This window comes from Musca autumnalis, unplaced genomic scaffold (assembly GCF_047663935.1).
Source record: "Musca autumnalis isolate F117 unplaced genomic scaffold, ASM4766393v1 scaffold_3, whole genome shotgun sequence".
Lineage (NCBI taxonomy): Eukaryota > Metazoa > Arthropoda > Insecta > Diptera > Muscidae > Musca > Musca autumnalis.
In genome coordinates, this window is record NW_027411866.1 from 202,607,994 (window position 1) to 202,633,399 (window position 25,406).

General features: G+C 33.9%; 1 protein-coding gene across 2 annotated transcripts in view; it reads right to left on the bottom strand.

The window, feature by feature from the left end:
• MICAL-like (protein) overlaps window positions 1-25,406 on the bottom strand; it is a 517,823-nt gene that overhangs the window by 400,741 nt on the left and 91,676 nt on the right. The gene's annotated exons all lie outside the window — the stretch shown is intronic.

Sequence of the window (25,406 nt, forward strand, 5' to 3'; positions counted from 1 at the left end):
GAGAGTTTTAACAACGTTGGTTGTGATTTCGAGTCTCCAACAACATCAAGCCTATAATTAATGTTATATATTTAGAAAAATGTGTATAAATAAAAACACAAAATTTATCTCTATTGGATCGATGGAATGGGTCCAAATGCTGATGAAAAGATCGGATCTTTCACGACTTCATTTGCATGGGTTCAAATGCTGATGAAAAGATCGGATCTTTCACGACTTGTTTTGCATTGGTTCAAATGCTAATTAAAAGGTCGGATCTTTCACGACTTCGTTTAAACCAATGTAAATGATGCCATGAAATCATCATCGCATGGAACCCCTTCCTTCAAATTTTGCTGGGTAATATCTGATGATCAACAGAATCAAATGCTTTGGAATGATCGAGAAGTACTAAAGCACATACCTTGTTATCGTCTATAACGCAGCTGTTATCAGCACGGAAACCAGTCTGCCTTTCCGATAGCAAAGACTCGAAGTTGATATAAATTGGAAATTGGACGGAATTCAGTACCGAAAATCGGAAGGTACACATAGATGGGAGCTATACCAATAAGTGGAACTATATTTTTAGTGAAAACATTTTGTGACCACTGGAAAACTCAAATGTCAAATATAGGTTACTTCTGTCGAACAATAAAGCTAAAACCATCAAAATACCGAAAATCGGGAGGTACCGTTATGTGGGGGCTATACCAAACCATGGACGATTTTTGGTGAATAAGTTCCGGACAAGTGAGACCTTGAAATGCCAAATAACATTTACCTCGGTTAAAAATTGTACCTAAAATCCTCAAAATACCGAAAATGGGGAGGTGCCGTTATATAGGGGCTATACCAAAACATGGACCTATGTTGACGATTTTTTGTTACGAAGTTTCGTGACCACAGGGAAACTTAAATTTCAAACTACAGCTAGTTCGGTTAAAAACTGCAGCTACTATCCTCAAAATACATGAAATCTGGCGGTACGGTTATATGATGGATATACCAAAACGTGGACCGATATTGCTTCATCGAACAACTGACGGACATGTATAATTCCAAGCAGAATTTGACTCTGATCAAGAATATACATAAATACATATATACTTTATAGGGTCACATATGATTATTTAAAAAACAGAACAAGACAACTGAAATCCACACATGTGTTAAGACAACAACAATTACCATCGGGTATAAATATGGTAAACCAGGAATACGTTGCCCGAGATCTAAGAACCCCAAACTATCGGAAGTCACTTTTGGAAACTCTTGAATATTGACATCTTACAACTAGCAAATAACCCAGGGAATGTGATATAATCATATGACATGACCGCTCGCTTCCGCTAACCTACTTCTCTTGCTTTCTTTTGAAAAATTCTTAGTCGAAAAGAAGAGCTTCTTTTTCATATAAAAATCCTCGTTCTCTGATGTTCTACAGTAACTAAAATTTCCTACAGTAACTAAAGTACTTTTTTTATTAACTTTCTTGTTTTTTATTAATTTTTCTACACTTTATGAATGTATGTCACATTTAATTCGCAAATATGTTTTTAAAACCAGTCCATTTGAAATTTTTTTCTGTTAACCCAATTTCCAAATCACTCAAAACATATTCTCACGAAATATGCGTGTTTATGTCTTAATTCTATCTTGTGTTGTCGTTTTCGTCTCGAGTGACCGGCCGGTGACCAGTGATCTAATTCTGTCCAATTTTTCTTTAAAGCGGGTCTCTTTATCAGTCTGTAGAGTTTTGCACAATTTGGCATAACATGGCAATTTGCTTAAGTCATAAAACGCTGCTAGTGCCAACTAGCGCAACAAACCCACACACTCATTTTTCGGTGCTTTATAGTGGGTTAAGGAGGGGCAGTCATAGATTTTAATGTCGCGCGACAAATATCCATGACACGTATTAAGAGTAAATGTAATTAAAATAAATCAAATATAAATAATGATATGAAATAATTCAGCACGCAATTTTTGTGGGGTAATAAAAAACAAATAAACATTGAAAAATGTAAGGAGCAGACAAAAAAACATTTTAACGCAATAGTTTAGAATGACTAAAATGGATGGAAAAATATTTTGTTGCACTGAACATGTGTACCAATTTTTGTTGTTGTTGTTTTTTTTTTTTTTGTTATTTGCAACATTAGATTGTAACGATTTTTTGCATAATCATAAATGGAATGATTCGAAACAGTTAATTTGAAGGTTGGACACATGAATTTTCAACATGGCGACTTCGTAGGCATAAACTCACAAATGGACACCTTAAAAATTGCTGTGATCATTAAAAGGATTACAAAATTATTAAAATTGCTTTATTTATGAAGTCTTCATACAATTGGAATGAAACACCACTTATGCTCCCATAAATAGAATCGAATTGAATCCCCACATTTTTCATTCCAACCCATTATACATTCACTAAAAGCAATTGCGTTTATTATTTAGTTGCCGCTGTTTTGTCTGGTCTTTTCCATCTTAGACAAATAATCGTATGGTCAAAAATGAAATAAATTCATTTATGCTGCAGGTAGCAACTGCTAAAATGTGTAGCTGCTGTGTGAATTTATTTGATTTTCTTAATGATAATAAATGAATAATTAAGCCCCGAAACAACAGAATAATAAACTACAAACGTGTTAATTCGCTTCATAAAAATAAACACCTGTGCTTTAAATCACTGCAAGTGAGCTATGAAGACTTTTGAGATAAACATTCATAATTATTATTTAAATATTCCGTTTGCAGTTGGAATTAGAATTATTTGATCTAGTTTTGGCATGGGCAAAAAATAATTAATGCACAATGTATACTAAACTAAATAAATTTATTAAAAAAACTATATTTATGCAAAAAATCCACAGATGACGACATTTTTCAAATTTTATAATTTATATTTCATAATTAAAATATATTATTTTGTTAATATTCTATTTAATATTTTATCTTTTATATTTGATATTTTAAGTTTTATATTTATTTATATTTTATACTATCTGACCCGGGTCCGCGTTGCTGGCCCGTTTTTTGTTATCCATGTAACAACAATAATCAATCAATCTATACTTTTTTATATCCCACCATTATTTGGGGGGTATAGTTTTTTTATAGTTCTGTTCATATATAACACATCACCGAAATAGCTGAAATTACGTATTTATTCTTCATTAGGAATATGAAACATTCCCAAGGTCCACATTTTTATGTAGAACGGTATCTCCCGGTGTTCGGTGTTTTGAAACTTTTAGGCGTTTTGAAAGAACTATACCGCCCGATATAGCTCCTATAGAACGATACCTCCCAATTTTCGATTGTTTGGAAGTTTTTGAGAGTGTTCGGGAACAAACAGTACCTTATCATAAGGTACCGTACATGTTACACAAACACTAAAAAAATTATAAAGTTTATGTACACGTACACAAACTTTAAAAATCCATTTTACCCAACGAGAATCTAAAAGTTCGTCAAACACACATATTTGGTACGCAACCACCATCGTAATGTACCAACTATGTACGTACCCAACCGAAATGGTTGCGTACAGAAGCGCGTACATTTAAAAACCACGAAGTGTACATCATAATGTACATTTAGAAAAGAAGTGGTGGCAAATATTTGTTTGGTTTAGGGATACGCAGTGAAATGCAATAATCGGTTTTTCGATTATACGGTTTTCGTGAAAAACTTAAAACTCGATTTTCGGTTAGTCGATTATTTGAGAGTGTACTAAAAGTCGAGTTTCGGTTATTCGTTAACCGCGGAAAACCGATCATAATCGAATATAATCGACCATTTTCGTTGATGCAATCTGTGATGTACATATGTACAAAAAAGAACCGTCCATTACGCGGTTTTAGCACACCCAATAGTCAACTACGACTAATAGTCGTCCACGATTAATAGTCGACTACGAATAATAATAGACTACGACTAATGGTGGCAGCGAATAATAGTTGACTCCGATTTTCGAAAGTCGATTAAGAATAATACATTATACGGTTTTCGCACAGTCAGTAGTCGACTACGATTTTTAGACATTTTACGGCTAATAACCGATTAATCGATTAACCGAAATCGGTATTACGTATCCCTAGTTTGGTTGATAAATTATTAGAAAATATTAGGTTTATTTTTTGTGTGGTATAAATACAAATAAAATATAATTAAATATAAATGAATATTTATCTTCTATTTGTTAGGACTATAATGACATTATTTAAATGTCATAAATACATACATATGCAAGAATTGAGTAATGCCTAAGCAAAACGATCCTATCTAATTTTTAAAATCTTGACAATTTGTAAAAGGTTTGCTATGGGTGATATTCTGTAACTTTTTAACAACTTTACTCATAGTTTATTTTACAACAATTTCTTTTGTTTGTTTTGTAGTTGTTACAAAAACAAAAGAAATTTTAACAACTTTTCAATCGATAAAAGTTACAGAATAGGCCTACTGAACGAATTTGCTTCCGAAATTGTTTCGATATGTCGGACATTCGACATTTGGTTTGCTGGGTACTTTTGTATTTTATTTATACGACTTTTATTTATATGACTTTTTTACAACCTCATATCCCTGTATCATAGCGTGATGAGTTTTGCCATAAGATTACATAAATTATTAATTATAAGGTGATTTGATGAAAAAACATCGCACAAAATGATCTTAAAATTTGAATTTATCAAAATTATGGGCAATTTTTTGAAGTCACTGTAAGCAGATATACATTTGAAAATAAACTTTAGATCCACATGAGATAATAAAACTGACATCACATTTATTTCTCACTAATTTTCTTCAATTCTGAGAATCGTAAAAATGTCGTAAACGCTTTTATTCAAAGATATAATTTTTTAACAAAAAACAAAAAAATTAAAATTTATTCAAAGCGGTTTGTGCATGACCTTTTTCAATATTTGAATGGAATAAACGTTATTGTAGTTATTAGTAGGCTTATATTTATTCATTCGTGCAACAAAAAATAATTTTTGAAATTTTTTTTTTCATTTCATGCATTTTTGTAAAAAGATATTTTTTTAAAATCGATTTGTGCGTGAACTTTTTTTATATTTCAATGGAATAACCGATAGCGTAGTTATTAATAGGCAAAAGTTCATTCATCCTTGCTACAGGAAATCATTTTTGAGAAAAAATGTCAAAAACTCATAACCATAGTGCACACAACCTCTATTTGTTTTTAGGATACATAATGATGTACGCTACGTGTTTTTTAATATACACGCAACCTTTATAACGTACGTACCCAACCGAAATGGTTGTTACTTTACAATGGTGGTTGCATACCAAACATGTAAGCTAGGATTTTCGTTTGGTACATGTACGTAAACACTAACACATTTTTTAAAGTTTGTGTACATGTACGGTACCTTATCGTAGTGTAACTTTTCATGCTACGTACGGTACAAAACGTTATTGTACGGTACCTTAATGCATCCTAGCAAAAAGTTTGCAACCGTGGATGAAGTTGAATCACTACAAGTGTACAGTACATTTGCCGCTGGAGTACACCTTTTCCTATGAATTCACTTATGCATTTTACAAGAGAGCGCGCAGCTAGGATGCACTCTGTTTTGCTTCCACAAACATTGTCCTTAAAAGATAATTTGCGTGGAAGCTTTTGCTATATTTATGTTAAAAATAGGTAAAAACAAGTAAGAAAAGTCTATAGTCGGACGGAGCCGACCATGGGATACCCTATACCACTATCCCTGGACAATCGCTCTCCACGGAACTTATTTTCTATGATTGTGAAAATTTAATTATCAAATATCAGATATGTAATGTATAATACTTATGACCAAAACCAAAAAGTTATCTAGGATGACCAAGACATTTTGGTAGCAGGAAAGGAAAATTTGGTTCACACAAACTAAAATGTAATGAAACCCACTTATGTAGTACTACTACTTCCGTTGTTGGAAGATCATACGTTGGAGGGAAGATAATACGTCCGTGCAACAAATGTTCAATATAGGTCCAAGTTTAGTTATAGCTCCCATATAAACGTTCCTCCCGATATTCGGTATTTTGACGATTTTAGCCAAATTTTCCAACCGATTTGGCTGTAATTTCGAATTTTTTTCTGAGGGAACACCATACCTCCTTCCAAAAAATGTTCAATTTAGGTCCACGTTTCGGTATAGCTCCCATATAAACGTACCTCCCGATTTTCGGAATGTTGGCGATTTTACAGGCGTGGTACAATGGGAATAACTTACATGGTGGCAGCTGGATTTCTTTTTTTCGTAAACTAGAGACATTCCCATGTATTTTAAAAAAATATGGACTTTCCTTTACGGGGCCTATATTAGTAAAACTCAACATAAATTTATAGTAATGAAATTAAAGATAGCTTAAAAAGTCATTTAAAAAGAATTTATTTTTAAGGAACATAGAAAACGAATTTTTTGTTTTTTCGTAAGAATATTGTCAATGCCATCAACTATAAGTTTCATTTTGGAAATTGTACATTTACCTCTTAATTTTTGTATAATTTTACTCATAAGCTACGAATGATTTGCGGATCGTTTTTTTTCGTTTTTAAGGTACCACATACAAATCTCAACTTCTTCGACTTAACTTCGCATATTTCCGCTGTAAATTGGCAAAAATAATACTGAATAATAAACATTTTATGTGTTTAGAGAATATTTATTTCAATCGCAATACAATGTGTCGACATAAATTTTTCGATTTTTGTCCACGGGCGGAACTACAGTGCGTTGGTTTGTACGCTTCTTCTTAATCATAAACTCAAACTTTGTTTAAAATTTTGCGGGTTATTATTTTGACCTACAGAGCCGCTACAAAATTGGTTAAAATTTTGTTTTTGGTCCATTTTATCCCCTGAACATTTCACGATCATCACCAAAAAATAATCATTTCCATTCTGGCCCGAACCCAACCTCCTTAAAAAAATTCGTTACAATCGGACCGATTGCGGCCTTAAGTTTGTTTACAATTTTTAATGGACGGACACACATCGCTAAATCGCTTTATCTCGTCGAGATATGAATTTTGGCATACCAAATAAGGGGTCTAGGACGAATATTTCGTGGTGTTACATAAACTTTTGGAGAGACAATATGTAGCATGGGATAAAAATGTGGTTCTCTACACAGAACCCAATATATATTAGGCAGTAGGCCGGTTATCTAGCAAACACTTTATTGCAATTTACATCAGAGGAAAGGTCAGTAGTTTTTTTTTTAATATGTAGGCTACTTTGTGAAAAATATATGTCCTCAAGGAATTAAAATATCGACCAAAAATAAATTTTTTATATTTTTCATACAAAAGTAATCGTCCATTTCACCCGCTAAAGAATATCAGATCATCATTCAAAATTGTAGGCATCTTTTTCGACCTATACTCTTACCCGGTGCAAAATTTCGTGACTATTGATGTATAATTGCGACTTCTAGCGAGTTTATTATTACACTACAAACAAATAACGGAATATATTAGGCTCTGTACTCTGTTATCTGATCATGTACACCAACATAATTGGCATCAATTGAAAGGTCAAGCGTTCCACTTTCAAGTATATCTCACTTGTCCGGAATGTCACTTCCAGGAATTAAAATATAAGCTGTATATTAAAAATTTTCACAATTTTCACACAAAAGTTTTGGTCAATTTAACCCTCTAAATATTATCCGATCGCCATCTCAAATTGCAAGCTTCTCCTTTGTGATATACTCTTACCTTATTTAAAATTACGCGTTGATCGGACTATTATTGAGACCTACAGAGCCGCTAGAAAATTGGATAAATATTATGTTTTTGGTTCATTTCACCCGCTAAATATTTCACGATCATCACCAATAAGAATATGGATCTATTCTGATCTGAACCCGACCTTCATACAAAATTTCGTGACGATCGGTCCATATGTGCGGCCTGGAGCGTGTTTACAATTTATAATGGACAGACGGACGGACGGACACACATCTCAAAATCGCTTTATCTCGTCGAGATATGAAGATTGGTATACCACATTGGGGGTCTCCGACGAATATTTCGCGGTGTTACATGAATTTTTACCAAAACAAACTTATTATACCCTTTTCCACATTGTGGTATAGGGTATAATGAGTTGAAGCCAACTTGTCTTTTTTGTTTTCTCTCGATTTGTGTGTAAACCAGACTTCTCACGATTTTTGTGTCAAAGTAAAGGATAATCTCACTAATGTATTACTGCTTCCGCTTCTAACATTAAATGATGCTGACATTTTGAAGCCAGATTTACAGTGTTTTTTGAAGTGTTCTTCTAATTTCATTCTGCAAAAAGGGTTTTTCAAAAAATCATGTAAAGGATTGTAGTATTTGCGATTCTGAGTTATTTGATACGTAAATTGTGAATGTACTCTGCACAGCTTCATAGAAATCTGCATCCAAATTAGGAAATTTTGTTCGAATTTTTTTCTAAAATCATATTTTTCGGGTCTAATATTTGCAATTGTCATTAGAATACCTCGTACTCTATTGCACATTTTTGTTTTTTACTTTCCGGATCCAATAAATCATTCCCCGTGAAAATCCATCTACTAAAACGCGAGTTACGAGAAATTCCAAAGTAGAAAAATCACCCAAAATTGTTTTTGAAAATATCGCGTATTTTATCGCGTTTTCTGCGTGTCGTTGCCACTGCAATGAAACAACTAGTACAGCATCTTTGTTTTAGCGAAAACAGAGATTTGAAAACTTCACTGATAGGGGAGCTACATTTATTTTATACCAAAAAATAGTGTGGGATGCTACATCCACTGTTCTTGATTGATCGCCTTGAAATAGATATATATCGATGTAGATTTTCATGGTGGTCACTGAAATCGGACGCGGGTAAATATTGAATGCACTCTGCGCAAATTAGCGATATTTTATAAGTTCTTCAATGCTAAGATGCATTATTTAAGCAAAATGGATGAAGTATTCCTATAGATTTTTTCAGTATTTTCTACTACGTAATGCATGTCAAAAAATTTTTTTTCAAACAAAAAATAATTTTGTTTTTACCAAAATATGTACTTATTTTACATTTAACATCGAATCTATAATACAAATCTATATGATTTTAATCTCATTTGATTCGCCGTGAAGTTTTGATCTGCAACAAATTGTTATGTAAATGGACCTTTATTTTGAAAAAAGTTGACTTATATTCAATAATTTATAAATTTTATGTACATTCCGCGAATTCTGAGTAAAATTTTATATGTATTATGCTATCTATTCCCTGAAGTAGAGATGGGCGCGTGCCTAAAAAATTAGGCACGAACACGGACCAAAATTTTTATGCACATTCACGCACAAACACGGCGTTTTTCGAGAAGGCACGAACACGCACACTCACGCACGAAATTACAAAAAAGGAGAAATCGATACAGGTGTACATTTATTTGTTTTTAAACAATATTGATATGTATATTCGTTACAGAACATACAAAAACACAAAACGCAGTTTTTTCTGAGCAAACCGGGGTAAATGTCAAAAATTACTATAAAAACGCGACAAACTCGAGTAAGCTACATATTCCAGATTGGGAAAATACAGCAGCAAACAGAGAGGATTGGAGATTTTTTCTTAGTTCGGCTTATGGAACAAATGTTCTGTAAAAGGCCAGCTAAGTAAGTAAGTAATGTATCGGAACACTCTTTTAATATTTTATGAAAACCCAATAGAAGTTCTAGAAATGAAAACTTTAAGTCACATTCATTCTTTTCTTGCAAAATACTCTTAATCTCATTCTGGACTTGGTATATGCTCTCAAGCATAATATATGTTGAATTCCAACGTGTTCTTATATCTTGTTTTAACATTTTCGACAATTTGTTGTTTAGCTCCGAGTGTTTAAAATATTTTACAACGTTTTTTTGGGCAGTCAATTAGTTTTCTCAATTCGGGAAGAGGATGTTTTTCAATAACATCATCCAAAGAGAATATATTGCGTTAACCCTCAGCAGCGTTGTCAGTATTGGGGATTTTTCCCCAAATTGGGAAATTTTTATTTGAAATGGCGAAAAAAATTTTGACTTGAGGAATTGGGAAAATTTTGAGGAAATCTGAAAAATATTTGGGGAATTTTTTTTTTTACTAATTACTTCAGATTATCTGATCTTTTTTAATTTCAGTACGTATAGTAGTAGCGCACTCGTGACGCACAAATAACATGCATCATATACTAACTGGTCACAGTTGTAATAATTTATGACAGATTTGAAGTGTTATCATGCGGTTCGACGACTGATAGGGTACAAGAACATTTGAAAACAAATTCAAATCAACCAATCCGATTTCAGCAAATTTTATGTATACAGACCGTTTTGCTTAAAATGGAAAGGAAGATGTAATAACAAATCCCTGGTAATGCGATCTTTATTCCTTTTCTTAAAGTAAGGTATAACAAAAAAGGATTTTAACGACAAGATGTAAGGTCATGTTTATATTATAGCCTTTTTCAAGGTTAACCTTCTTTATCAGGATTTATTTGAAATATAAGCAATGGAATTGACATTTGAAACCCAGTGGGTTTGTTAAATCCGGTTATATAGACGTGCTATAAGAACGGGCCTTAAGGCCTGCGTACATAAGCTGCCTTGCCTGATTGCCTTGCTTTCCTGCTTCATTTCTGACATAATAAAAATAAAAGAATAAAGAAGGCCGAGCAAATTTCAAACTGGGTTGCCCTTTTCTTTTCATTCTTTTATCAGAAGCAAGCAATGTAAGCAGGCAAGGCAGCTTATGTACTCACCCCATTAATCTAAGTTTTCAAACAGATGCACATTGCAAATATGCATTTTCCCTGTGCACTCGAATATTGAAACCAGTTATAAAAAAATTAAGAAGATATAGAAAAAATAGTGGAATTGATCGGAAACGACTCGGCATATTTACCATGATGAGCCATGGACCTAGGCTTTACTTTTGACTTGTACTTGTTTAAGGTAAACAATTATTATAGTTAAAAAGACCTGTGCCGAATATCTTAAACGCTTGTTAATACAAATGCTGAAACCGATGCCTACAAATATGCAATTTTACCCCTATATTTGCAGCAATTCACTGGGTCAACACAATTTTAGCTCTATAAAGCCCTCGACACTACGGTCCGTTTAGTGACACGTTGGGACACGTGTTGTCCCAAAACAGTTAAATTATGTTTAACTTTAATGCGTCAGCCATATTGTTGTTTTTCAAAAAACTTGGCTTCACTTACACTTTTTTCAACGCATCGTATGTGCCGAGCGCTTAAGAACCTTTTTAGAACCAATTGTCAACACAATGGAGAAGTTCGTAAATTGGAGAAGGTATTAAATATGTTTTCCGTTCCAACAAGTAATTCATAAGTAGAAAGAGTCTTTTATATTTTGAACCCTATTCAGAAAAAATGCAGTACGAGTTACTAGAATAAATACTCAATTTGCTAACAACACCATTTGTTGTAGAAATTTTGACCCACATAAAGAAATGTTACAACTCTTTCATTATAAACATTTATATAAATCCAATGAGGCTGATGATTCTGAATCACTTGAAAGTGAAGTTTTTAATATCGTTAATTTAATTCATATATAAGTGTATAGAATACTTTACAAGCTTAATGATATGAACTTCAATAGTAAAATAAAACTACATTTGATTTTTTGTAATTATTTGTTAAAAAAATGTTGGGGATTTTTTTGAGGAAATTCAATAAAATCTGGGGAATTTTGGGGAAAAGTTTTGGACAAGTTGGGGAAAAGAGGCTAGAAAATACTGGCAACGCTGACCCTCAGAGTAGTTTTTGTATTTGCTTGTCTCATGAACGAAACAAATGGTAAACAAACATCATCTTTTTTCACTCATACTCTGGCCTCTCCATAACAAAACGGCAATAAGTACCAGACTACAAAAACGAAGCAAATAATTTTAGAAATATTTTGGTCGGTTTTATATTCTTGTTCGATGTTCGTGTTTAGTAAGGTATCTTGCACGACTTCTAAAGGGAGACCAAAAATTTAGCACGATCGTGTCACATAGTGCAGATCGTGTTTAGTCGTGTCGTGCAAAACCGTGTCGAACAAAAAAACACGATCACGCACGGCCAAAAACGCATTCCGGCACGACACGCACAAACACGGCGTTTTTCGAGAAGGCACGAACACGCACTACTCACGGCACGACACGCGCCCTCCTCTACCCTGAAGTCACTTTGAGAGAACTTTTTAGTAACAATTGTGCTCATTAAAGCGTTTTTGTAATATTTTTTCTTAACACAAGAAGTAAAACCGCTATAACTTTTGTCCGCAACTACCAAAAATTGGCTCTGGAGCAGGTTCGTACCGGGGAATTTTTTCTTACCTATACACCAAAAATCTTTGATGTAGCACAAAAAAAATTATACTTTTTTTCTGAAATGGAGTATGAAATAATTAAAAATATTGGTTATATATAGATATTTATTTCATATATTTTATTTTATATTCTCTTAACATAGTGGTGTAAGGTGTGTAATGAAACGGTGGATGTCATTAACAACCGGTAGTATACTCCGTCTGTCGTAAACCTTAAAAATTATCTGTAACCCAAATAACTCATTCATATTACAGTAACGTCTCAATAATGCCTCTAGGCTTAGACATTCTGAAGTTAATGAATTAAGAATGTTAACTTAAATTGCACTGAAGAATATTTCTCCTCTTCCCTATGACCGTTAAAATACATTTTTGTAACGAACCCTTGGGGCCTAATGACCTCCTTTGGATGCTTTAAACTATCTTTTTTAGTTACGCATATGACTTTATTGAAAATTGTGTTTGTCTCAGTGTAATCAATTCGTTTTTGAAACAGTAAGCAACAATCACTTATTTGCTGTTGAAGTATTTTCTTAGTGAACAAGTCAACGACCTTTTGACCATCACGTAGTACATGTAGCAAGTTAAAACAAATCGTATGTTTTAACTAATTGTTTTTCGGTTTCTTCTTTTTATTTTAATTTTCTTTAGCTTTTTTAATTTTCTAATTTTCAATAAAAAACAAAAAGAAACTTAACATGGAAAATACATCAAACACCAAAATTTAATGAAAGTGCGTGTTAAGCGTTAGGGAGTAGTTGCTTGAATGCGTTGCCAGTAACGTAAGTCGGCTGCACGCATATTAACTAAAGGCAATGTTGTGTTTTTTCGATTTTCCACCAACTATGAAATGAAAGTTCATTCACCTACAAAAAATGAACTGTGGGAATGGTAATAGAATTTGATATTAGTTAATAATTTAGTTTTCATGCTTGTAAGCTGAAGTGACGTGAAGTTCAAATAAATGATCTGTTTAGAAAAATTATTGAATCTTCAAAAACTAATATCCAATAATCTTATCTTAGCTTTACCCCAAAAAGTCATTAGATGTTCTAAACGAATGAAAATCAACATCATTTGTGTAGCAACTCCCTTTTCATGTACGGAGTGAATGAATCATTATTACGCTGGAGTGGAAGTGGTTGCAGATACTTTCTGTTAATAACAAAAGCTGGGGATAATTTAAGTACTTATTTTGGGTTAAATCATAAACAAACCGACTTGTTTGGTGTTTGATGCAACGCTACCGCATTCAATTACAAGTCAGGCTTATTTATAAAGACTGTGGGTTGTTTGTTCATGCGTTGTTAGGGTTACGTAGTCGTTTTGTCGTTCAAGCATATTGAAGTTCTGCATGATTGGAACATTAAATCATTTTTCCAATTTTATTTCGTTATAGCAAAAGCAAAAAATGCATAGTGGTCGATAAACATCGTTGGTACACTACAACAGTCTAATAAAAAGGGGGTGTAAAAATGTACCAGGTTTTTTTTTAAGTAAAACCCGGAATTTTGGGCTTCTCGGCAACTGCGAAAAATAGAAAATTGTGTAGGGTGACGTAGGGGATACCAAACAACGTCCCTGATCGACTTCAACATTTGGGAACTTCAACGCTATATTCGTGGATTTATTAAAGAATATTTTAAAGGGAACTTCAAGGCTATAATCGTGGATTTATTAAAGAATATTTTAAAGGGAACTTCAAGGCTATAATCGTGGATTTATTAAAGAATATTTTAAAGGGAACTTCAAGGCTATAATCGTGGATTTATTAAAGAATATTTTAAAGGGAACTTCAAGGCTATAATCGTGGATTTATTAAAGAATATTTTAAAGGGAACTTCAAGGCTATAATCGTGGATTTATTAAAGAATATTTTAAAGGGAACTTCAATGCTATAATCGTGGATTTATTAAAGAATATTTTAAAGGGAACTTCAAGGCTATAATTGTGGATTTATTAAAGAATATTTTAAAGGGAACTTCAAGGCTATAATCGTGGATTTATTAAAGAATATTTTAAAGGGAACTTCAAGGCTATAATCGTGGATTTATTAAAGAATATTTTAAAGGCAACTTCAAGGCTACAATCGTGGATTTATTAAAGAATATTTTAAAGGGAACTTCAAGGCTATAATCGTGGATTTATTAAAGAACATTGTAAAGGGAACTTCAAGGCTATAATCGTGGATTTATTAAAGAATATTTTAAAGGGAACTTCAAGGCTATAATCGTGGATTTATTAAAGAATATTTTAAAGGGAACTTCAAGGCTATAATCGTGGATTTATTAAAGAATATTTTAAAGGGAACTTCAAGGCTATAATTGTGGATTTATTAAAGAATATTTTAAAGGGAACTTCAAGGCTATAATCGTGGATTTATTAAAGAATATTTTAAAGGGAACTTCAAGGCTATAATCGTGGATTTATTAAAGAATATTTTAAAGGGAACTTCAAGGCTATAATCGTGGATTTATTAAAGAATATTTTAAAGGCAACTTCAAGGCTATAATCGTGGATTTATTAAAGAATATTTTAAAGGCAACTTCAAGGCTATAATCGTGGATTTATTAAAGAATATTTTAAAGGCAACTTCAAGGCTATAATCGTGGATTTATTAAAGAATATTTTAAAGGCAACTTCAAGGCTATAATCGTGGATTTATTAAAGAATATTTTAAAGGCAACTTCAAGGCTATAATCGTGGATTTATTAAAGAATATTTTAAAGGCAACTTCAAGGCTATAATCGTGGATTTATTAAAGAATATTTTAAAGGCAACTTCAAGGCTATAATCGTGGATTTATTAAAGAATATTTTAAAGGCAACTTCAAGGCTATAATCGTGGATTTATTAAAGAATATTTTAAAGGCAACTTCAAGGCTATAATCGTGGATTTATTAAAGAATATTTTAAAGGCAACTTCAAGGCTATAATCGTGGATTTATTAAAGAATATTTTAAAGGCAACTTCAAGGCTATAATCGTGGATTTATTAAAGAATATTTTAAAGGCAACTTCAAGGCTATAATCGTGGATTTATTAAAGAATATTTTAAAGGCAACTTCAAGGCTATAATCGTGGATTTATTAAAGAATATTTTAAAGGCAACTTCAAGGCTATAATCGTGGATTTATTAAAGAATATTTTAAAGGCAACTTCAAGGCTATAATCGTGGATTTATTAAAGAATATTTTAAAGGCAACTTCAAGGCTATAATCGTGGATTTATTAAAGAATATTTTAAAGGCAACTTCAAGGCTATAATCGTGGATTTATTAAAGAATATTTTAAAGGCAACTTCAAGGCTATAATCGTGGATTTATTAAAGAATATTTTTGAGGGACTTTGAATATTTTTGCAATATTCGTACATTTATTAACCAACTGAATAAGTAAGTAAATTGTGTAGGGTATTAAAAATCAATAATAATGAAGTCAATACTGGACGACCCGTATTGAATAGTGAAACAGGAAATTTGCTTTTATGGCGCTATTCATGATGTTGCTAACAGTGATTATGATGTTGTAGTTTTTGCTTATATTGTTGTTACTGGCTTACACTTTTATGTTGGGCTATTGAAACGTCAGTCAACAAAAAAAAAACATAAACAACTAGAAACAACAAGAACAGCTATAAAGAGGGCAACAACTTTGTTGCACCACGCCACAGCCGGCCGGGCCACTACCATTAGTTTTTTAGTTTTAAATGCAACGCACTCCACATTACAGTGGCAGGCGGTAGGTAGCAGTGGCAACAACATAAACATAATAACATTACATCAAATAGTGGCAAAGGAAATACAACAAAAACAACTAAAAAATGGTTAGCATGTAATAACAATTATCTCTTCTATTTTTCGAGTTTTCCCCCAATTGTTTGGCGTGGCTCCCGGAAATCTGTGTGTTTTTTGGAAGGAGGGGAGTCATTAAATTGTAGTTGCCTGTCAGTTTCTGTTTTAGAACATTTTAATGAAAATAAGAGGAAATTGTGTTTTTCAAAAAAAAAAAAAAAAAAATACTCCGACAATTTTTTGATGTTTTGATATGCTGGTGGGTTTTATAGGAAAATTATGATGTTCTTTTGTTTTATTTTTAGAAGGGGTGTGTAACAGGAAACGTTTAATTCGTTACATTTTGTTGTTTCTGTTCTAAAGTTTTATGAACTTTAATTCATATAGTACTTCTTTCTAATCGTAAATCGTATCTAGAGTAAAGAACTTGATTCAGCTCCAAAAACTTGTAATCATTTCTAAATTATGTATTTCTATCGGCAGAAATATCCCGGAAGATAGAGGAGGAAAGTTAATTCCTATTTTACTCATCAACACCAAGTTTAGGGACATTATCTTTCATCTGCATTTTCCACTTATATCAGTGTACGCAAACTTGGGATATTCCTTTAACATACGCGAAGTACCATATCAAACTTTCCAAATATCTCAAATAATGCGAAACCGAACAATTCCTCCCTATTTCGCATGTTCAAACTCATTTGCTTAGTTAATGCCAAAATTAACTATTGATTATTTCTAATAAGCGTAATAGGCTTTTATTTCAAAAGAAATTCAAACGCCAATATTAAAAACTAAAATAGCGCGAAAATTCATACATCAATGAGATCATTTCATTAAGTTAATTTTTGTAAATAAATTGCTAAATTGCATGTCGAAGTTTCGGCTCTTCAAAAGAAATTTAGAAATGACATAGACATCATAGATACTTATATGCACAAATTCGTGATGAAAAGCCAGAATGATTTATTATCACAGCGTCTTTGAACTTAATACCGCACACTTAATAGTTAAAACAATACAGGCACATATTATCCATCTAATAATATACTCGAGTATAAGTAAAACTAAAGAGTACACGTGTATTAAAAGACAGTAATGAAATCACATACGATTTGTCTAAGCAGATGCAGGCAATATGTAAATAAACGTCATGTATTTTCATACTCTCAGCATTTATGCTAACGAGGGTATATACACTTTCATACGGGCAAAATGTGCCTCATCGAAATAATGGTTTTAGACCACAAGTATGTTTGGACGAAATCCGTTTCAGACAATTTGGAGTTGATTAAGCCATGTTCGTCCGTCTGTCTGGCTGGCTGTTGCGCACGATAACTCTCGAACGGTCCAAAATTTGTCCAAATTTAGTTTAAGTTCTATGATGGGTTACATAGGTCCACTCCTTCCGGTACCTCCCCCACAAAAGTTCGAAAATGTTCGGAAAATTTGTCCATACATTGCACATCGTGAAATGTCTACGAGACTTAGATGAGGTTACAAAATGGACTCAATCGGTCCACACCTTCGAGTACCTCCCACACAAAATTTCGGTTAAGTTCAGTTTAGGACCTGCTCTCGAAACGATTTGATTTTTGTTGTAGCAACTTCTATTCACTGCCCCCATATGACGGTACAATTTCCATCATGGGCAAGTCCATACTTCCTGTTTTTCCAGGGACAAATCCATACTTATTGAGAAAACAGACCGAAAGGTGTAAAAAAATCCCCTATAGCACAATATGTAGTGGATGGAGAGCACAGTCTCGAACTGATCAATCGATTTGGTCCAAAATTTACCTTCGTCATATTTTGTCCAAACTTAGTTCCAGTTCGAAGATGGGCAATACCGGCCCACAAACCAGGTACTTCCCCCCAATATTTAAAAAAATTTCAATAAAATGGTATGCATGATATCTCTTGAACCGGGCAACCAATTTGGTCCAAACTTTGGGTCTACTATATTTTGTCTAAATTTAGTTTATCTCGGCCGGTATCTGTCCTCTCCCTAGAGTACCACCCCCCCCCCCCCCCCCCCCAAAAGTTCAATATTTGTGTCAAGTGCAGTTTAGGGTCTGTACGAAGATCCTTTGCAAATGCAACCGATGCTGTTCGTTGTGGTCCTGTTTACAGCGATATTACGTTTTCGTAGGCAAGTCCATGCTTCGTAGATGAAAGTTTCAATTCACATAGGCTGAGGGTATATCTCTGTCGGCAAAGCCGACTGATACTTTTTTACTTGTTTTACTTTATTTTGCTCTCTGCTGGATTTGATCATGAGAACTTCTGATTTGTAGCCGAACACACTACACACTATGCCACGCGTACGAACACTAAGGGCTGTTTAAAAGCATACATGTACACCACCATCTGTTTTTATACCATTCACCATAGTGTGTTTTTCTGTTTGTAACGCATCAAGCTAATCACTTGCAACCAAATAAATTACATACATATATTCTTGATCAGAATAAAATTCTAAGACCTAGCTCTAGCCATGTCCGTCTGATGTAATTACTCTAGCGTTCGCAATATTTGAGCTAGGACGCTATATTTTTGCACCCGATTGTTTTTTCCATAGGCAGGTCAAGTTCGAAGATGGGCTGCACGGACCACTTTCTGGTATAGGCCCCATATAACGGTACGTCCCGATTTTCGGTATTTTGGGGATTGTAGCTATATTTTTCGACCGAAGTACCTGTAATTTCACATTTGGGGTTCCCAGTGGTTACAAATTATCTCCAGTGAAAACCGTGAACATAGGTCCATGTTTCGGTATAGCCACCATATAACGGTACCTCCCGATTTTCGGTATTTTGAGGATTTTAGCTAAAACCTGTAATTTGACAGTTGAGGTTCCTAGTAATCACAAAATATATCCACCAATAAGTGTCAACATGGGTAAATGTCTTGGTATAGCCCCATATAACAGAACCTCCCGATTTTCGATATTTTAGCTAAAATTTTTTTTACCGAACTACCTGTAATTTGACAGTTGAGGTTCCTAGTGATCACAAAACATTTCCACTAAAAACTGTCAACATAGGTCCATGTTTTGGTATAGCCCCTGTATAGCGGTACCTCCCGCTTTTCCCCCTATTTTTGTTTTTTTTTTTTTATTTTAGCTACAATTTTTGGTCCAGTGGTCACAAAACTTCTCCACCAAATATCGGCGTTTTGAAAGTTATTGTCGGGAAGTAACCTAAATAGGCGTGGCAATTTCCGCCCATTTCTACAGGTTTTAAAATATTCGATATCACATTCCTTGGAATCCTTGCATTTTATGTATAAAGTGTCTTTGGCAATATTACTGACAACAATGTGGGGTATCTTTTTATGAGAAAATTTACCCTCATGCTAGTCACTAAACGTGTCGTTTTGGTCTCTTTTTTCAAAAACGTTTAAAAACTCCTTTAAAATGTGATCGTATCAGATCAAAATATTCTACAAAATTATTTGTCATAAAATTTTACTATAGGTCTCCGAATACACCAAAACTCTAAATTGTACCAAAACGCCAGGAATCTGCCAAAAGGAAACTCACGTTTTAGGGTTAATGTTGTACTTTATCTGAGTTTATTAAGTTTTTGTCCCACAAAACTTCATTCTAGATAGAAGACGTCTAAGACAAAAATATTATCCATCAAATTTCAATATAAGTCGCCTAATAAATGAAATAAGTATTTGGAATATATATCAAGAAAATATATATGTACATCAAATTTGCCAACAAAAAACCTACATATTTTTATACCCTATACCACAATGTGGAAAAGGGTATAATAAGTTTGTTTTCCCAAAAATTCATGTAACGCCGCGAAATATTCGTCGTAGACCCCTCATGTGGTATACCAAACTTCATATCTCGACGAGATAAAGCGATTTAGCGATGTGTGTCCGTCCGTCCGTCCGTCCGTCTGTCCGTCCATTAAAAATTGTAATCAAGCTAGAGGCCGCAATTATGGACCGATTGTCACGAAATTTAGTATGGAGGTCGGGTTTGGACCAGAATAGAACTGATTAGTTTTTGGCGATGATCGTGAAATGTTAAAGGGATGAAATGAACCAAAAACAAAATTTTTGCTCGATTTTGTAGCCGCTCTGTAGGTCGCAATAATAGTCCGATCGGCGCGAAATTTTAAACGTAGTTTTGGTTTGAGATGAAGAAGTAGCGTGCAAGTCAACGGTATGATCGGATAATATTTAGCGGGTTAAATTGATCAAAACTTTTGTGTGAAAATTGATAAAATTTCTAATGCACATCTTATAACTTTATCCCAAGAAGACGCGTTTAGTGGTATAGGGTATCACATGGTCGGCCCCGTCCGACTATAGTCTGTTCTTACTTGTTTTTAATAAATTTGTATTGTTCTTTTTTCGAGTTGATTCAAGAAAGTAACATGAAATTTAGTTTTAGACGAAAGGTGTTAAAAGAAGAAATGTTATACACAAAATTCCACTGTAAGTCCCAGAACAAAGTAGATATCTAAGTAAAACACTTTGTTAAGAAAATTACGTTACAAAATTAGATATTATAGGTAGAAATTATATCTTAAACTTTTAGACTCTTAATTAAAATGTATTCCATACTGAGCCAAAATCTCCTAAAATATTTCACTTTTTGGGGATTGTGTCAAAAGAAGAAATGTTCCAAATCCAATTTCATTATGAGTCTCTGAACAAAAGAAATTTGTAGCTATAATATTTAACATCTTCAGAAGTTTTCGCTTTTTATACCCTCAGCCTTTAGGCTAAAGAGGGTATTTACACTTTGATACGACCAAAAATGTGCCTCATCGAAATAATGGTTTTAGACCCCAAGTATGTTTGTACGATATCCGTTTCAGACAATTTTGAGTAGATCTAGCAATGTCCGTCCGTCTGTCTGTCTGTCGGTCTGTCTGGCTGGATGGTGCGCACGATAACTCTCGAACGGATCAATCGATTCGGTTCAAATTTTGGGTATCGAAATATTTTGTCCAGATTCGATTTAAGTTCGAAGATGGGCCATATAGGTCCACTCCTTCAGGTACCTCCCCCACAAATGTTCAAAAATTGTCGCAAAACTTGTGCGCACGATAACTCTTGTAGGGAATAACCGATTTGGTCCATACTTTGCACATCGTGTAATTTCTACCAAACTTAGATTAGGTTCCAATATGGACTCAATCGGTCCACTCCTTCGGGTACCTCCCACAAAAAATTTCGGAAAAGTTCAGTTTAGGACCTGGTCTCGAATCGCTTTGTTTTTTGCTTACGCAAGTTGTATTCGCTGTCCTCTATACGACGCTGTAAGTTTCATTAGGGGCAAGTCCATACTTCCTGAGAAAATAGCCTGAAAGTTACAAAAAACCCTATGACACCGTGTGTAGTGGTTGCAGCGCAAGATAACTCTCGAACGGATCTGCCGATTCGGTCCAAAATTTGGCTTTCGTAATATTTTGTCTAAACTTAGTTCAAGTTCAAAGATGGATTATATCGGTCCACTCCTTCCGGTACCTCTCCCACAGAAGTTCGAAAATGTTCGGAAAAGTTGTGCGTACGATAACTCTTGAAGGGAGTAACCGATTTGGTCCACACTTTGCACATTATGAAATTTCTACCAGACTTAGCTGAGGTTCCAATATGGACTCACACAAAATTTCGGAAAATTTCAGTTTAGGACCTGCTCTCGAATCGCCTTGGTTTTTGTTGTACCATCTTGTATTCACTGTCCCCTATACGAAGGTACAAGTTTCCTCAGGGGCAAGTCCATACTTCCTGAAAAAATAGCCTGAAAGTTGAAAAACAAACCCTATGACACCATGTTTATGGGTAGAAGCGCAAGATAATTCTCGAACGGAAATGCCGGTTCCGGCCAAAATTTGGCCTTCGTAATATTGTTTCCAAACTTAGGGAGTGACCGATTTGGTCCATACTTTACACATTCTCATAATATCTACCAGATATAGATCAGGTTCCAATATGGACTATATTTGTCCACTCCATCCCGTACCTCCCACACAAAATTTTGGATAAGTTCTCTTTAAGACCTGCTATTGAAGCAACTTACATTTGCTGCCTCAATTACGATGGTAAAAGTTGTTTCAGGGACAAGTCCATACTTCTTGAGAAAACAGCCCGAAGGGTGTAAAAACCCCCTATGGCACCCCCGTGGTCTATGTCGGTCCATTCATTTAAGTACATTTTCAGCAAAATTTTTGAACTTTAATCCTAATCAACATTTTTGTCGGTTCATACGAGACCAAAATTTTGAAACCCCCTAAATACATAAGTTTATTGTGAAGAAAAGTGTTTCAATTTGCACAGGCTGAGGGTATATCTCTGTCGGCAAAGCCGACTGATACTTTTTTACTTGTTATATATGATTTAGGACCATATTCTAGCGTTTTTATTCCCATTTTCGTTATCTGCGGTCACAAGATATATTTTATTGATGTTTTTTTCATAATAAATTCTTTCAGAAGATTATGTGTGCTCGATTCAAACTGTTTTTGAGACATCTATGGTGAATATATATATATACGGAAAATATTGATAACCCAGATCGGTCTTTGAAAAATTACGTATTTTAGTACTATAAACTAAAATAGCGTCATCAGGATAAGTCATAGGTTCCTGATATTGTATGTGAAAATACGGGGATAGTCTAGAGCTTTGTGCAGTGAATATACATATATCTGACATACGACTCCTAACATCCATGATTTTGGAATGGTCCTAAATACTGTAATAACGGCAGCTACTCCTGCTCTGATAAAATTGACTGAATTAACCGGAAAAATTAATTAAAAATTTATATTAAAAATTATCTTCGCCTCAATAGGCAAAATTCTCAAATAAACAATAAACATTTTCTTTTTCGCATAAAAATGTATACTTTTTACAATTAAATTAATAGCTGAAGGTTCAAAACACTGATATGGTTGAATTTGACAAAAATTTCCGTCTTTTTACACATTGTAATTGCATGATTTTCACTACAGTTAAGTTGCTATCCATAATCGACCCCTTAAAATCTAACAAAACTAAACACTTTGGTGCGCCGCATAAAAACATCCGACATTGATTTTTATACTCTCAGCGAACGATAGCTCTTGAAGGGAGTAACCGATTTTGTCCATACTGTGCACATCGTGAAACTTCCACCCGACTTAGATAATGTTCCAATATGGACTCAATCTGTCCACTCCTTCGGGTACCTCCCATACAAAATTTCGGTAAAGTGCAGTTTAGGACCTGCTCACGAATCACATTGATTTCTGTTGAAGCAACTTGCATACGCTGACTCCTTTACGACAGCAAGAATTTTTTCAGAGACAAGTCCATACTTCTTGAGAAAATAACCTGAAAGGTGCAAAAAACCCCTATGACACAGTGTGTAGTGGTTGGAGTGCAAGATAACTCTCGAACGGATAAACCGATTTGGTCCAAAATTTGATTCACGTCATATTTTGTCCAAACTAATTTTCAGTTCGACGATGGGCAATATCGGTATTTCCTCCAATATTTAAAAAATGTCACTAAAATGGTATGCTGAATACATCTTGAACAGTCCAACCTATGATCTAATATTTTTTAAATTCTTTAAAATTTAAATTCTTAATTCTAAAATAGTCCATATCGGTCCTCTCCTTAGGGTACCTCCGCCACAAAAGTTCAACATTTGGGTCTAAGTGCAGTTTAGGGTCTGTTCGAAGATCCTTGGAACATGTTCACCGATGCTGTTTGTTGTGGTCCCATATACAGCGACATTATGTTTTCCGTGGACAAGTCCATGCTTCCTGGCATACTGATCCAAAAGTAATACTATGACCCACTAAAGTGCCTAGTGGGCGCTATATCAATCGAAAATATATGATCCCCAAAATAATATCAACTTCCATAATGAACTATGTCGGTCCATTTCATCAGGTACCTCCTCCGCAACATTTTGAACTTTAATCCTAATCCACATTTTTGTCGGCAAGTTCAAATGTCCAAAAAGAGCCACAAAATTCTGTATGTAGATGAAAGTTTCAATTAACCCATTTCGTCCCGATAAACAGTTTTTGTTTATTTTTTAAGAAAAAAAATACTTTTTAAGGGTAATTAGGACCCACTGATGTCAAAAATTTATTCAAAAAAATTTTCAGATTTTTCGTTTTCTCGGAAAATGGTGTTCGAAATTTCGAACACTGGCTCTATGTAGAAGCAAAATATTTGATTTACTTCCTCTTTTATCGATTTATTTTATAATTTTTAAATGGTTGAAGAGTGGTATTGAGTCTCCTTTGGACCTACATAACATTTCCCCGGAAATGTGTCTGTGCTGGCCCACGTTTTGGTTACCCACCATAGAACGATACCGCCCGATTTTCGGGGTTTTTTAGGGAATTAGCTTTTGTAATTTAATACATATTTAGTGTTCTTCGGAGCTACTAAATTTTCCTCCAGAAGTTTGTCAGCACTGGTCCCTGTTTTATATAGCCTTAGTAGAACGGTACTTCCTGATTTTAGGGGTTTTCAGGATTTTAGCCGTACTATCCCACAGAAATGGCTGAAATTTAGTATATTAGGACTGTAATAACGTTTCACCCTATTTTGTCAGTACATTTCCACGTTTTGATATAGCCATTGACATGTAGGATAAGAACCAGTATTGGAAATTTCGAACAGTCAATGTTGCACATACATATGTAAAGTCGGGCTTGCGCATGTAAATCATGTTCTTCATATTGTGAAATGTTTAAATATATTGGCAATAATTCCCTATGATTACTTTTTAAATTTAATTTTTTTATAATTTTTAATTAATTAATTTAAAAATTATCAAAATAATATTTCAAAAATGAGGGGTAGAGTGAGTTTTCAAAGTAAGATTTGTTTTTTATTTGCTGACAGGTGAGACTTAATACGTATAATAAAACATGTTTAAAATTTTACCTTTTTCATCCATAAATATTTTTTTAGAAAAATTGATTTTACTGTTCGAAGAATCGAACACGAAGTACGAAATTGGTTAATATATGCTGAGGGTATATCTCTTTCGGCAAAGCCGACTGATACTTTCTTACTTGTTTCCATTTGATTTAAAACCAGTCTAGTAAGTATCATAAAGAGTGGGCCTAATTTTGCCACAAACAGGTTATATTCCTTTCGATGGTCATTGTGCCAAACAGCAATTTTATTTGGCCACCTAATCTATGTCTTTAGAAAATATTACGGTGAGCTAAGTTTTGACCAAATTGAAGTTTTGGGGGGAACTTGATCAGAG